The 13,049-nt window shown below is 43.6% G+C and overlaps 1 protein-coding gene and 1 long non-coding RNA gene across 2 annotated transcripts in view; both read left to right on the forward strand.

The window, feature by feature from the left end:
* The window catches only part of LOC137318394 (uncharacterized), a 38,565-nt gene that overhangs the window by 19,506 nt on the left and 6,010 nt on the right, over window positions 1-13,049 (forward strand). The window lies entirely within an intron of this gene.
* On the forward strand, window positions 4,693-12,917 carry LOC137318425 (uncharacterized). The gene is made up of 3 exons (XR_010961889.1): window positions 4,693-4,873; window positions 5,565-5,651; window positions 12,599-12,917. It is a non-coding gene; the product is annotated as an uncharacterized lncRNA (long non-coding RNA).

Here is a 13,049-nt window from a genome sequence, read left to right on the forward strand (position 1 = left end):
TGGCTGAGCTGAAATTAATCTTCAATTTCAAAAAGCCCGCCAATTTCAGAGCATCAAATAACAGTTTCAAGAAAATCTCATTTCCTTCCAGCAATTTAAGAATCTCTCTCTTTATAATCTCAATTATTTCCTACTCGTCAGCTCAAACCTCAGGCTGTTTCACATTCCGGTCCTGATCTGTCTGTAAACGGGCGGGAATAAAGCCCCGGTCATTGTTTTCCGTAACGAGACAAAGTCCAGCTTCAATTTCAAAAATCCCGCCAGTTCCGGCCCGGTGAACCGCTCCTCAAACGACACAGCGGGAGAGGGAGTGAGGAGGGATTTTACTCTGAGCGGAGAATGCCATGTCTGGGGAAAGAGTCTGTATCACCGCCTGTTCATTTATACGGTGAAACCGGAAATTCCGCTCCTTCTCTCGGGATGGCCGAGAACCCCGGCCGTTGTTTCTGATCTCCCTGTACCGAGTGTTGGGGAATCTCCCCATACTAATTAAATATCAGAAACTAATTCCCCATCCCGAGATCATTCCTCTCCCCGTTCCCAGGTCAGTGCTCTCTCTGTGAGGCGGTGGGCGGCTCTTAGAAGAGCCTTTGTTTTGTGTTCGGTTTGAAAGGGTCGAGTCGTTCAGCCGCCGAATCCATAGAGAGTGCGGCCCTGCCGTTTCAGAGCGTACACCACATCCATGGCAGTGACCGTCTTGCGCTTGGCGTGTTCAGTGTAGGTGACCGCGTCCCTGATCACATTCTCCAGGAAAACCTTCAGCACCCCGCGGGTTTCCTCGTAGATCAGACCCGAGATCCGCTTGACACCGCCACGGCGAGCCAGGCGGCGGATGGCTGGTTTGGTGATCCCCTGGATGTTATCACGAAGCACTTTCCGGTGCCGCTTGGCTCCTCCTTTGCCCAGTCCTTTGCCTCCTTTACCTCTGCCAGACATGATGATTCTTCACTCAAATCGCTGCTGATTGAATAACGAACTTATGCTCGTTCCGTTTTTATGCAGCCTGCACCGACCGGACTGAGAAAGAAAGAGGGTGAGACAGGAAGGGGAGGAGACAGAGTGAGATATTAAACAGAGAGGGGAGGAGACAGTCAGAGTGACGGACAGAGCGGAGAGCGGCCTCTGATCTCCCAGCTCCACCTCCAGCTTTCTCCGCCCGCCAATTTCAAACCGTTTATCGATAATTGAACCGAAACACAGCGCTCCGCACAAACCCTGACAGACTCGGGCTTCATATTCAAGGATTCCCAGAAACCGGGAGCTTTTAAATAAGCCCCGTTACAATTAACAGTCAGTAATATTCCTGCCTTAATACAGTCCCTTCTATAACAAGTCAACCCGCCTCCTTCCATTTCAGTCCCAGACCCGATTCGATCTCCCCACACACCCCCTCCCAGACGGGTTCAGCAGTTTACAAACACTTTATTCCAGCTGATTTGGAGAATCTCATGTGTTGGGGTTTGAATTGTGATAGCGGCGGATCTCCGCCAGTTTTACCCTGTCACGGACTCTCGCCCTGAATCTGTGAGAAACAATGAACTGGGAATGGAGCCGAACACACGCCAGTTCCAGTGAGGCCCGGCCCGGACATCCCATTCTCTCTATTTTATTTCAGACAGTGGGGGTGGGGCGGGGATAGCGAATATCAGCGAGTCACCAGGATCCTGGGTTTTTTTGAAATGATTTCTATCTGAAATCTGAGCCCGGCCCCGGGACAGGAATCATCTGATTCCGGGATCAGCTCTTTTCTGAGAGACGTGGGTGGCTCTGAGAAGAGCCGTTGGGTTCAGATGGTCAAAAGTTGCACTTGATTTTTTACTTCTTTTTGCCCGCTGCTTTCTTAGGCTTTGCTGACTTCGGCTTGGGCTTCGGCTTTTCCACCTTCTTCGCCTTCGCCTTCACTGTCTTGGGGGTCTTGGGCTTCTTAGCCGCCGCTTTCTTCTTAATTGGTGATTTCGCCGCCTTTTTCGTGGTCGATTTCTTGACCGCTGGTTTCTTGGCCGTTAATTTCTTGACGGCTGTTTTTTTGGCCGCTGGTTTCTTTCGCGGAGATTTCTTGGTCACTTGTTTCTTCACCTTCTTTAACACTTTTGCCTGGGTTTCCTTCTTAGCGACTCTGAAGGAGCCCGAGGCGCCCGTGCCCTTGATCTGCACCAGGGAGCCTTTTTCCACATTTCTCTTGATACTTAATTTGATCTGGGACCGGAGCTTCTCCACATCCAGGCCTTTGGTCGCCAGAACCTTCTTTATCGCGGCCAGGGATATCCCCTTGCGATCCTTGCAATCCGCCACAATCTTAACGATCTGTTCTCCCAACGGGGGACCGGTGGTCTTGGGTCGGGGAACCGCCTTCTTCTTCTTGGGAGCCTTGGGTGGAGCGGCGGCGGCAGGAGGTGCCGTTTCGGCGGCTGCAGTGTCTGTCATGTCCGGGACTCTGTCGAAAATCTCTCTGACAGTCAGAGCTGGGTCAGAAATGAAACGAGAGGCGGCGGCACAGAGCAACTTAAAGGCACAGAGCGGACGGGGCGGAGACATCCTGCTGTCAGCTCCCGGCCCCTCCAGACTCTCTGTGTTTCTCTCTCCTCTTAAACTCCCCGATTCCAATTCAAATCGGGCACTCCAGAGTCCCAGACTAGCCCCTTCCTATCTCTAACACCGGTATGTTTGCTGTCGAAAAACTTTCATCGGAATTAAAAGCACCAGTTTCGATTTAAACCCGTTTCATTGATGCACTGATCGCGCTCTCTCACCCGATCGCCGACATGATCTTCGTTTTTCGGCTGAAATCTTGAATTGATCTGAAACTTTACCTTAAATTTCCACTTCGGAGCTCGGCAGGGGAGGAAGGCGATCCTTTGACAGGGATTTTTTTTAAATTTTACTCAAAATAGACTTGGAAATCCGGCGATGAGACCGGCCACACAAACACAGTGACATTAACCTAACCCACCCGCCCCTTTAACACAGTCTCTCTGACACAATGTTCACATCTTCACATTCACAGGACAAACTGTTCGCCAGATTGACAATTCCCGGGACAGGCTTTCCTCCCCGCTCGGCCTGTGCTGCAGATTCTCGGGGGTTAGTTGTCGTTTCCCAGCTCAGTAACTGTTAAACACTCTGAGGCCAGCGCTCCTCACAGTGTCTGGTCCCCAGATTCAGGGACAGGAGACAATCACAGCTGTGGATGTGATAATCCATATCTGGTTTTACATGATTATATTATTCACACTCAGCAATATGTTTGGTTGAGACGATAATACAAATTATCCGCTCTGGGCTCCTCCAGTCTCTCTGTCTTTCTCTCCCTCCTCCTAAACTGACTGACAGACAAAAGTAACTGGTGTCCTATCCGTCCCATTCTCAACACCCAGAGACGGCCATTTACTGAATAAATTCAACATTCACTGGCAGTCCAGTGTCAGACAGTTACAGGCTGTTTCTCTCCACCTTTCCTTACTGGACTGGAGACTGATAAATGAACCGTCAGACCGGCTCATACATAATAGAAGGGACAGTGACCGTCTCACCAACAGCACCGGAGGTCTGTTCACAGACACAGAATCAGTCTTTACCTTCCAACAGGGTGTTCATATTACGCTCAATAACACTATCCCGCTTTCATGTACAGCGCTAGAGATAGAGAAATACAGACGGACAGATAAAGAGACAGACAGAGACAGGCACACAGACAAAGTATCATTCTCACACTTCCTCTCAGTGTGTCCGTTTCACACTCAGCAAACAGTATCCCACCTTCTGTACAGCGCTAGAGAGATACAGACAGGCAGAGTATCAGCCATACGCTTCCCATCAGTGTCTCTGTATCACGCTCAGCAGCAGTATTCCACCTTCATATGTTGTACAAAAGAGAGAGAGAAACTGACCTGCAATGTCCCGTTTTCACCCAGTAACAAATTGGAAAATTCTCCATTCCAATTGCCATTCCAAGCTGGAGTGACAGAAGATGCAGTCTCATCTCTCACTGATATTATTTCAGAGACAGACACATTATTAATCCCACTCTCAGGGACAGTGTCACGCATTTAACCCTCTCTTGCGTGTTGTACCCTCTGCAATTTTGCAGCTCAGGGCCCTTCTCTATTTCTCTCAGTGACCGTGAGTTTCATTCCGATTGAAATAATCTGGGACTGTTGCCGTCAGATATTAATCCTACACGGTCCCAGCAAATACACCGACTCCCACTTTCCTCCCATGTTTCTCCAGGATTGGTTCGAGGAATCCGGCCTCCAGTTACGGAGTCACAAGTTTCATTATCAGTAAAGGGACCAAGAATGAACAGAACCAATTGGCTCATTTCCGAGCCGCCCACTTTATCTCTGAAAGACTCTTTTCCATCAAAAGATACCGAGAGAAACAGCAGGGATGGAAACATCCAGTTTAATAGTTGGAGATTGTAAAGTCAGTCTGGATTCCAGCGTTAGGCACTGGTGGAATCCCATCTGTTTTCCATTCTGGTGCCTGTTCCTGCACTGCCTGTGGACCCCATTCCCTCTGACCTTTCCCCCAGACCCACTTCCTTTGCTCAGACTCGGAAAAATTCCAATTGGGGAAAGTTTCCATCGATTTTTGTATTGGGAATTAAACCAGATATCTGCGCATGCGCGACTCAGCCCCGCCCCCAGCGCTGATTGTTGGTGAGCAGAAGAGCGCATGCGCGCTGCCCTCCCCCAGCTCGGCCTGTGGGCGCCATTCCCTCAGTGAGCGGAAGAAGATGGTTTAAAACAGCCGGGAATGGAGAGATCACGGCCCCCGGGGGAAGGGAGCAAAGAGCAGCCTCGTTACAGCAGCTCATCGCTTCGGGACCGTGTCCGCAGATGGGCTCAGAGATCGGCATTGAGTCCGGGGGAAGGTCAGGGGGAGTACGGGGGCTGTTTGTAAGAGGCGGAGTGGATCAGGAACTGGTCCCGGAACATGGAGTGAGCGGGGGAAGGGAGAGGTCATTCTCGGGCTGTGTGTGCACAGGGTGTGTCCAGGGTAAGGGAGACAGAATGGGAAGAACCTGCTATTTAAAATCATTGCTGCTTTCTCTCCCCAAACCAGCAGTGAATGTTCCTGGTTTAGTTCCAGTCTCACCTTGTTCATTGTTAATGGACAGTGAAGAGTGGAAACAGAGCCGGACAGGAAGGATGTGGGGAGTTCTACAAAGATCGTCTATTGCAGGCACCAGGTCAGAAGTGTGAAGGACATATTTTAAACAGCGGCAGATTGCTTTCAGTTGAACGGTTAGTCCCCTGGGAGAGGAGATGAGAAACCTGACCTGTGCCAAGGTCCCTGCCCCATCGCGTAGTCCCATTTATGTGTTAGTGGAGGGGTTGGGTTGTGTCCGGATTTAATAAATTGTTGTAAAACAGCCCAACGCACCTGTTATGCAGAAGCTGAGTGCTGCAGTACTGTAGTGGAGTCAGACACTGACACAGTTTGAATCGCTCATTTACATTTATGGATATTCAAAATAATTATTAACAGATATTAAACTGATCACTTCTGTATTTTCTTCCTCACCTGTTCTTGAGTTACCAGACATACGTTTCTTTCTACAGGCGAACCCTCGAAGGAGCCAGAATAAATGTGATATTTCCTCCACCCGAGGCACAAGGAACAGTGCAGTCAGCTCCTTCTCACACACAGTAAGTACATTATCACACACACAGAGCACAGTGACACAGACAGGTCATCTGTTCCTTAATCTCACACCGCAGAAGTACTCAGTCCCACAATGATCCCAAGTTTCAGAGACACATTTTCAATCCACAGTCAAACAGAACAGGTGACGCAGACACTGTTCCATTTCCCCCTAACTCAGTCCCACTGACAGGGAGATACAAAAATCCCAGTCCAAAATCACACTCTTAGATTGAAAAGCACTGTGTCAATCTCACAATCGGGCAACATTAAACACCAGATAGAAATCACACATGGTACCCGATTGAAAGGTACAGAATGAATCCCAATAACGTTCCTCGAGATTCCTATTGAATTCGAGCCCAGAACTCTCACACACATGTGAGTTTAATACTTGCAGTATCCATTCAATTAGTGTACCATTCGAATACAAATTGCTAGTCCAAAACTCACGTACAGTATCAGATTGAGAAATGCTGTGACAGTGTTACCTGAGAAACAAATTAGATATCAGTTTATAATATACTCATAGTATGAGATTTAAAGATACTGTATCAATTCTATTAGTCCAGACTGAGATACACATTACACACGAGTCCAAAAATCTTATAAAATAAAATTTAAAGTTACAGAATCAATTCCTTTAGTGCAGACTGATCTACACATTACATACCAATTCACCAAATCATTTTGAAAGATTCATTATCATTCACAATAGTAATCACAGAAATACACATTTAATACTCGTCCAAAAAGCACACAAATTATCTGATTAAAACCTCCAGCATCAAATCCTAAAGTGTATCCATTTTTACCAATTAAATAATGAGAAGAACTACTGAAATATTAAGATATTAAAGCGACAGTATTGAATACCATAATATAATCTGAGAGAATAATTACATACAGATACAGAATGAATGTCACGCTCAAATACAGGACAGAGACACACAGACACAGAATGAATCCCACACTCACCATACTGTACCAGAGACTGACAGATGGCAGAAGGAATCCCAAACTCACATACAGTACTAGAGGTTGCCAGACATAAATTCAGTCCCACACTCAAGTATGGTACGAGAGATGACAGATACAGAATGAATCACACACAGGCATACAGTACCAGAAACTGACAGATACAGAATGAATCCCACACTCACACACAGTACCAGAGACTGACTGATACAGAATGAATCCCACACTCACACACAGTACCAGAGACTGACTGACACAGAATGAATCCCACAGTCACAAACAGCACCAGAGACTGACAAATACAGAATGAATCCCACACTCACACACAGTACCAGAGACTGAATGACACAGAATGAATCCCACAGTCACAAACAGCACCAGAGACTGACAAATACAGAATGAATCCCACACTCACACACAGTACCAGAGACTGACTGACACAGAATGAATCCCACAGTCACAAACAGCACCAGAGACTGACAAATACAGAATAAATCCCACACTCACACACAGTACCAAAGACGGACAGATACAGAATGAATCCTAAACTCACACACAGCACCAGAGACTGACAGATACAGAATGAATCCTACACTCACACACAGCACCAGAGACTGACAGAAACAGAATGAATCCCACGCTAACAAACATTATGAGAAACTGCATATATGGAAATAATTCAAAACCCACACACAGTACCAGAGTATGTATATACAGAATGAATCCCACAGTCAAATAGAGTACCAGAGAGTGACAGATACAGCATGAATCCCACACTCACATGCAGTACCAGATGCTGAGAGATGCAAAGTGAATCTCACAGTCACCTATATTAGTGCAGGCTGAGTTACAAATTACTTACCAGTGCAAAAATCTCACAGTCACAGACTGAAAGATACCGTATCAATTCCATCAATGCAGGCTTAGTTACACATTACATACCAGTCCAAAAATCTCATAGTGTCAGATTGAAAGATACAGTATCAATTCCATTAGTGCAGACTGAGCTACACATTCAAAACCATTACAAAAAAACTGACACAGATTCAGACTGAAATATACAGTATTCTATTCATGCAGACTGAGCTCCACATTATATACAAGTTCAAAAATGTCACCATATCAGTTTGGAGGATACACTAATTCACAATTGTGTTCCCATCGATACAGATTTAATAGAAGTCCAAAAAGTGCCCACATTATCTGAATATATCTGACAGCATTACATTTTAAAATATATCATTATCTACCAATTAAAGACTGGGAAATAATATTCATACATTAAGGTATTAAAGATACAGTTTTGAATGCCATACTGTAAATGGAGATACAAATTAGATACAGATAAAGAATGAATCTCACACTCCGATAGAGTGCCAGAGACTGATATATGGAATAAATCCCAAACTCATACAATGTACCAGAGACTGACAGATTCAAAATGAATCCCACATTCACACACTGTAGCACAGACTGACAGATACAGAATTGATATCACTCACATACAGCATCAGAAATTGATAGATACAGAATGAATGTCTCACCCACACACAATACTAGAGACTGACAGATACAGAATGAATCCCACACCCACACACAATACCAGAGACTGACAGATACAGAAGGAATCCCTCATCCACACACAATACCAGAGACTGACAGATACAGAATGATTCCCACACTCACATAGAGTACCAGGAACAGAATGAATTTCACTCACATACAGTAGCAGAAACTGACAGATACAGAATGAATATCACAGTCACATTACTGCAGACTGAGTTACACTTTACAGACCAGTCCAAAGATTTCCTGGTGCCAGATTGAAAGATACAGTATAAATTCCATTAGTGCAGACTGAGCGACATATTAGATATATTGGTAAATACTCAGTATTATACTGAAATAAATAGTATCAATACCATTGGTACAGACTGAGCTACACATTATATACCAGTCCAAAAACCTCATAAATGAGCAGACAGGAAGATACAGTTTCTATTCTATTAGTACCACCTGAGCTGTACAATACATACAAGACTGAAAATCCCATACAACATTAGACTGAAAGATACAGTATCGATTTCATTAGTGCAGACTGAGCCACACATTATATAGCAGTCCAACAATCTCATATCCTATCAGACTCAAAGATACAACATCAATTCCATGAGCACAGACTGAGCTACATGTTACTCACCAGTCCTAAAATCTTAGAGAATCAGATTGAAAGATTCAGTATCACTTCCATTATTGAAGACTGAGCTACACATCACATTCCAGTCCAAAAATCTCATACAGTATCAGACTGATAGATAGAGTATCAATTCCTTTAGTTCAGGATGAGCTACATATTGCTTACCAGTCCAAAAATCTCACACAGTGTTCGACTCCGATACAGAATTAGTCCCATTATTGCAGACTGAACTACACATTACATACCAGTCCAGTAATTTCACCATGAACAGATTGAAAGGTACATTGTCATTCACAATAGAGTTTAGAGATTAATATGTAATACTACTCCAAAACTCACACACATTCTTTGATTAAAGAAAATCAAAAGAAATCCATATTTACAAATTAAATAATCAACAGAGAACTATATATAATTTAAAGTATTAAAGATACAGTTTCAAATAAGATACTGTAAACTGAAATAAGAATACAGAATGAATTCAGACTTGCACATTGTCTCAGAGACTGAATTACAGAATGAATCCCACACTGAGATAAAGTTGCAGAGAATGGCAGATACAGAATGAATCCCACATTCACATACAGCACCAGAGACTGACAGATACAGAATGAATCCATCACTTATATATAGTACCCCTGAGACTCACAGATGCAGAATATACACCAAGCTCACAGTCAGTACCAGAGACTGACAGATATAGAATGAATCCTACACTCACATAGAGTACCACGAACAGAATGAATCTCACTCACGCACAGTATCAGGGACTGACAGATATAGAATGAATCCTACACTCACACACCATACCAGGAACAGAATGAATCTCACTCATGCACAGTACCAGGGGCTGACAGATAAAGAATGAATCTCACACTCACAAACAGTACCAGAGACTGACAGATACAGAATGAATCTCACACTCACATACAGTACCAGAGACTGACAGATACAGAATGAAGCTCACACTCACATACAGTACCAGAGACTGACAGATACCGAATGAATCTCACACTCACAAACAGTACCAGAGACTGACAGATGCAGAATGAATCTCACAATGACATTACTGCAGACTGAGTTGCGCATTACATACCAGTCCAAAAATCTCATCGTGTCAGATTGAAAGATACAGTGTCAATTCCATTGGTGCAGACTGAGCTGCATATTCGATATATTGGTAATACTCATGTTATACTGAAATAAACATTATCAATACCATTGGTACAGACTGAGCTACACATTACATTCGAGTCCACAAACCCCATAAATGATCAGACTGGAAGGTATAGTTTAAATTCTATTCACACCACCTGAGCTAAAATTAAATAACAGCCCAACAATCTCATACAATATTAGACTGAAAGATACAGTATCGATTCCGTGAGTGCAGACAGGGCCACAGATTATATAGCAGTCCAACAATGTCACAACATATCAGACTCAAAGATACAATTTCAATTCCATTAGCCTAGACTGAGCTATATGTTACTCACCAGTCCAAAAGTCTCTCACAGTGTTAGACTCCGACACAGAATTAATCACATTATTGCAGACTGAACTACACATTACATACTAGTCCAATAATTTCAACGTGAACAGATTGAAAGGTACATTATCATTCACAATAGATTTCAGAGATTAAGAGGTAATACCACTCCAAAACTCACACACATTGTTTGATTAAAGAAAATCGAAAAGTGCATCCATATTATCAAATCAAATACTCGACAAAGAACTGTATATAATTTGGAGTGTTAAAGATACATTTTCAAGTACGATACTCTGAACTGAAATAAGAATATGGAATTAATTCAAACTTGCACATTGTCTCAGAGACTGAATTACATAATGAATCCCACACTGAGATAAAGCAGCAGAGAATGGCAGATACAGAATGAATCCCACTCACACTGACAGGTACATAGTTAATTCCACACTCACACACAGCACCAGAGACTGGCAGTGATGGAATTAACCTCACACTGACATAAAGCACCAGAGACTGTCAGATACAGAATAAACTCCACTCTCATATACAGTACCAGAGATAGACAGATACAGAATAAACCCCACTCTCATATACAGTACCAGAGATAGACAGATACAGAATAAACCCCACTCTCATATACAGTACCAGAGACAGACAGACAGGTACAGAATAAACACCACTCTCAAAAACGGTACCAGAGACAGACAGATACAGAATAAACCTCACTCTCATATACAGTACCAGAGACTGACAGATACAGAATAAACCCCACTCTCATATACAGTACCAGAGACTGTCAGATACAGAATAAACCCCACTCTCATATACAGTACCAGAGACTGTCAGATACAGAATAAACCCCACTCTCATATACAGTACCAGAGACTGTCAGATACAGAATAAACCCCACTCTCATATACAGTACCAGAGACTGTCCGATACAGAATAAACCCCACTCTCATATACAGTACCAGAGACTGTCAGATACAGAATAAACCCCACTCTCATATACAGTACCAGAGACTGTCAGATACAGAATAAACCCCACTCTCATATACAGTACCAAAAACTGACCTCTACTGGACGTAAGCGAGAACTGTAAAAAAGCGGAACAAATTCACATTATCTGTCATGGTTACAGAAACAGGACAATGTGCAATGTGAGGAAAGTTTCTGTCTGTAAATTTTACTCTCGTATTTTTGCACATTTTGACGGTGAAACATGAAGACAATTGATTCATAATAATGTCTTTCTTTCACTCATTCGATAGTTGTGAATTTGCCCCATTATATTTCACTGTACATTGCGCAGTGTTTCTCTCTGATTTCTCAGGATGATTTACATTGCTCCTCTACCCAATTTAGACTCGTATTTTCCAAGCAGTATGTGGCCTCCTTATTCCCCGTAGCGAAATGCCCCACCTCACACCTTTCTATATTGAAATTCAATGGCCATTTACACGGCCGTTCTGCAAGTTTATTTTGTCCCAGTCTTCCTCAGTATTGACAATACCCCCGAAATCAATTACAAGAATTTAACACAGCATTACAAGTAGTGTTTGGTCAAACAAAATGTACTTGGAGCTCGTCTCCATTGCCAGTTTTTCTAAATCCCACCCGTGCAATATCATGTGAAGAATGAGTTTATCTTCTGTCCCTCTCTCATCTGTAAACTTCAATGACCCGGGGTTTGGGGACATCTACTGGCCGGAAGCAGAACTGCAACAGTTCGGAACAAATTGCTGAAACCGGACAATGTGCAGTGTGAGCGTGTTTGTGATTGGTGGCAGGTATTAAATCTGATTTTTTTACACCTGTCCATTAAACTTTACTGTTTGTTACTGAACAGTAAACAGAGCCGGACAGAAAGGATGTGGGGAGTTATACAAAGAGCACCTATTGCAGGCATCAGGTGAGAAGTTTGAAGGACTCATTTTAAACAGCGGCTGTTTTGTTTCGGTTGAACTGTTCATTCCAAGGGAGAGGGAATTAGAAATCTGATGTGTGCAACGGTCCCGTCCCCATCGGTAGTCCCATTCATGGATCAGTGCAGGGGTTCGGTTGTGTCTGGATGTCACTAAATTGTTGTAAAACAGCCCAACACACTTGGTGTGCAGAAGCTGAGTGCTGCAGTACTGCAGTGGAGTCAGACACTGACACTGTTTGTATCGCTGGTTTTCATTTGTGGTTATTACAATGATTATTAACAGAGATTCAATTGATCAGTTTTCTATTTTCTACTTCACCTGTTCTTGAATTACAAGACATACTTTTTCTTCCTACAGTTAAATCCTTGAAGGACCCAGAATCAGTGTGAAGTTTACTCCACCCGGGGCACAAAGAGCAGTCAGTGCAGCCAGCTCCTTCTCACACACAGTAGGTACCTTATCACTCACAGAGCACAGAGACACAGACAAGTCATCAGTCCCACAGTCTCAGACAGCAGAAATAGTCAGTCGCGCACTGATCCCAATCCAACAGTCAAAGAGAGCAGGAGAGAAAGACATAATTCCCATTTCACAATGACTCAGTATCGCTGACCGGCAGATAAATATTTCCCAGTCCAAAATCACACCCAGTATCAGATTGAAAGGCACGGTGTTAATCTCACATTAGTTCAGCCTTAGCTACAAATTAAATACCAGGTAGAACTGACACATGGTACTGATCGATAGATACAGAATGAATCACAATAGTGTACTCCAAGATTCAAATTAAATACCAGCCCACAACTCA

The sequence above is a fragment of the Heptranchias perlo genome, unplaced genomic scaffold, assembly GCF_035084215.1.
Source record: "Heptranchias perlo isolate sHepPer1 unplaced genomic scaffold, sHepPer1.hap1 HAP1_SCAFFOLD_70, whole genome shotgun sequence".
In the NCBI taxonomy this organism is placed as follows: domain Eukaryota; kingdom Metazoa; phylum Chordata; class Chondrichthyes; order Hexanchiformes; family Hexanchidae; genus Heptranchias; species Heptranchias perlo.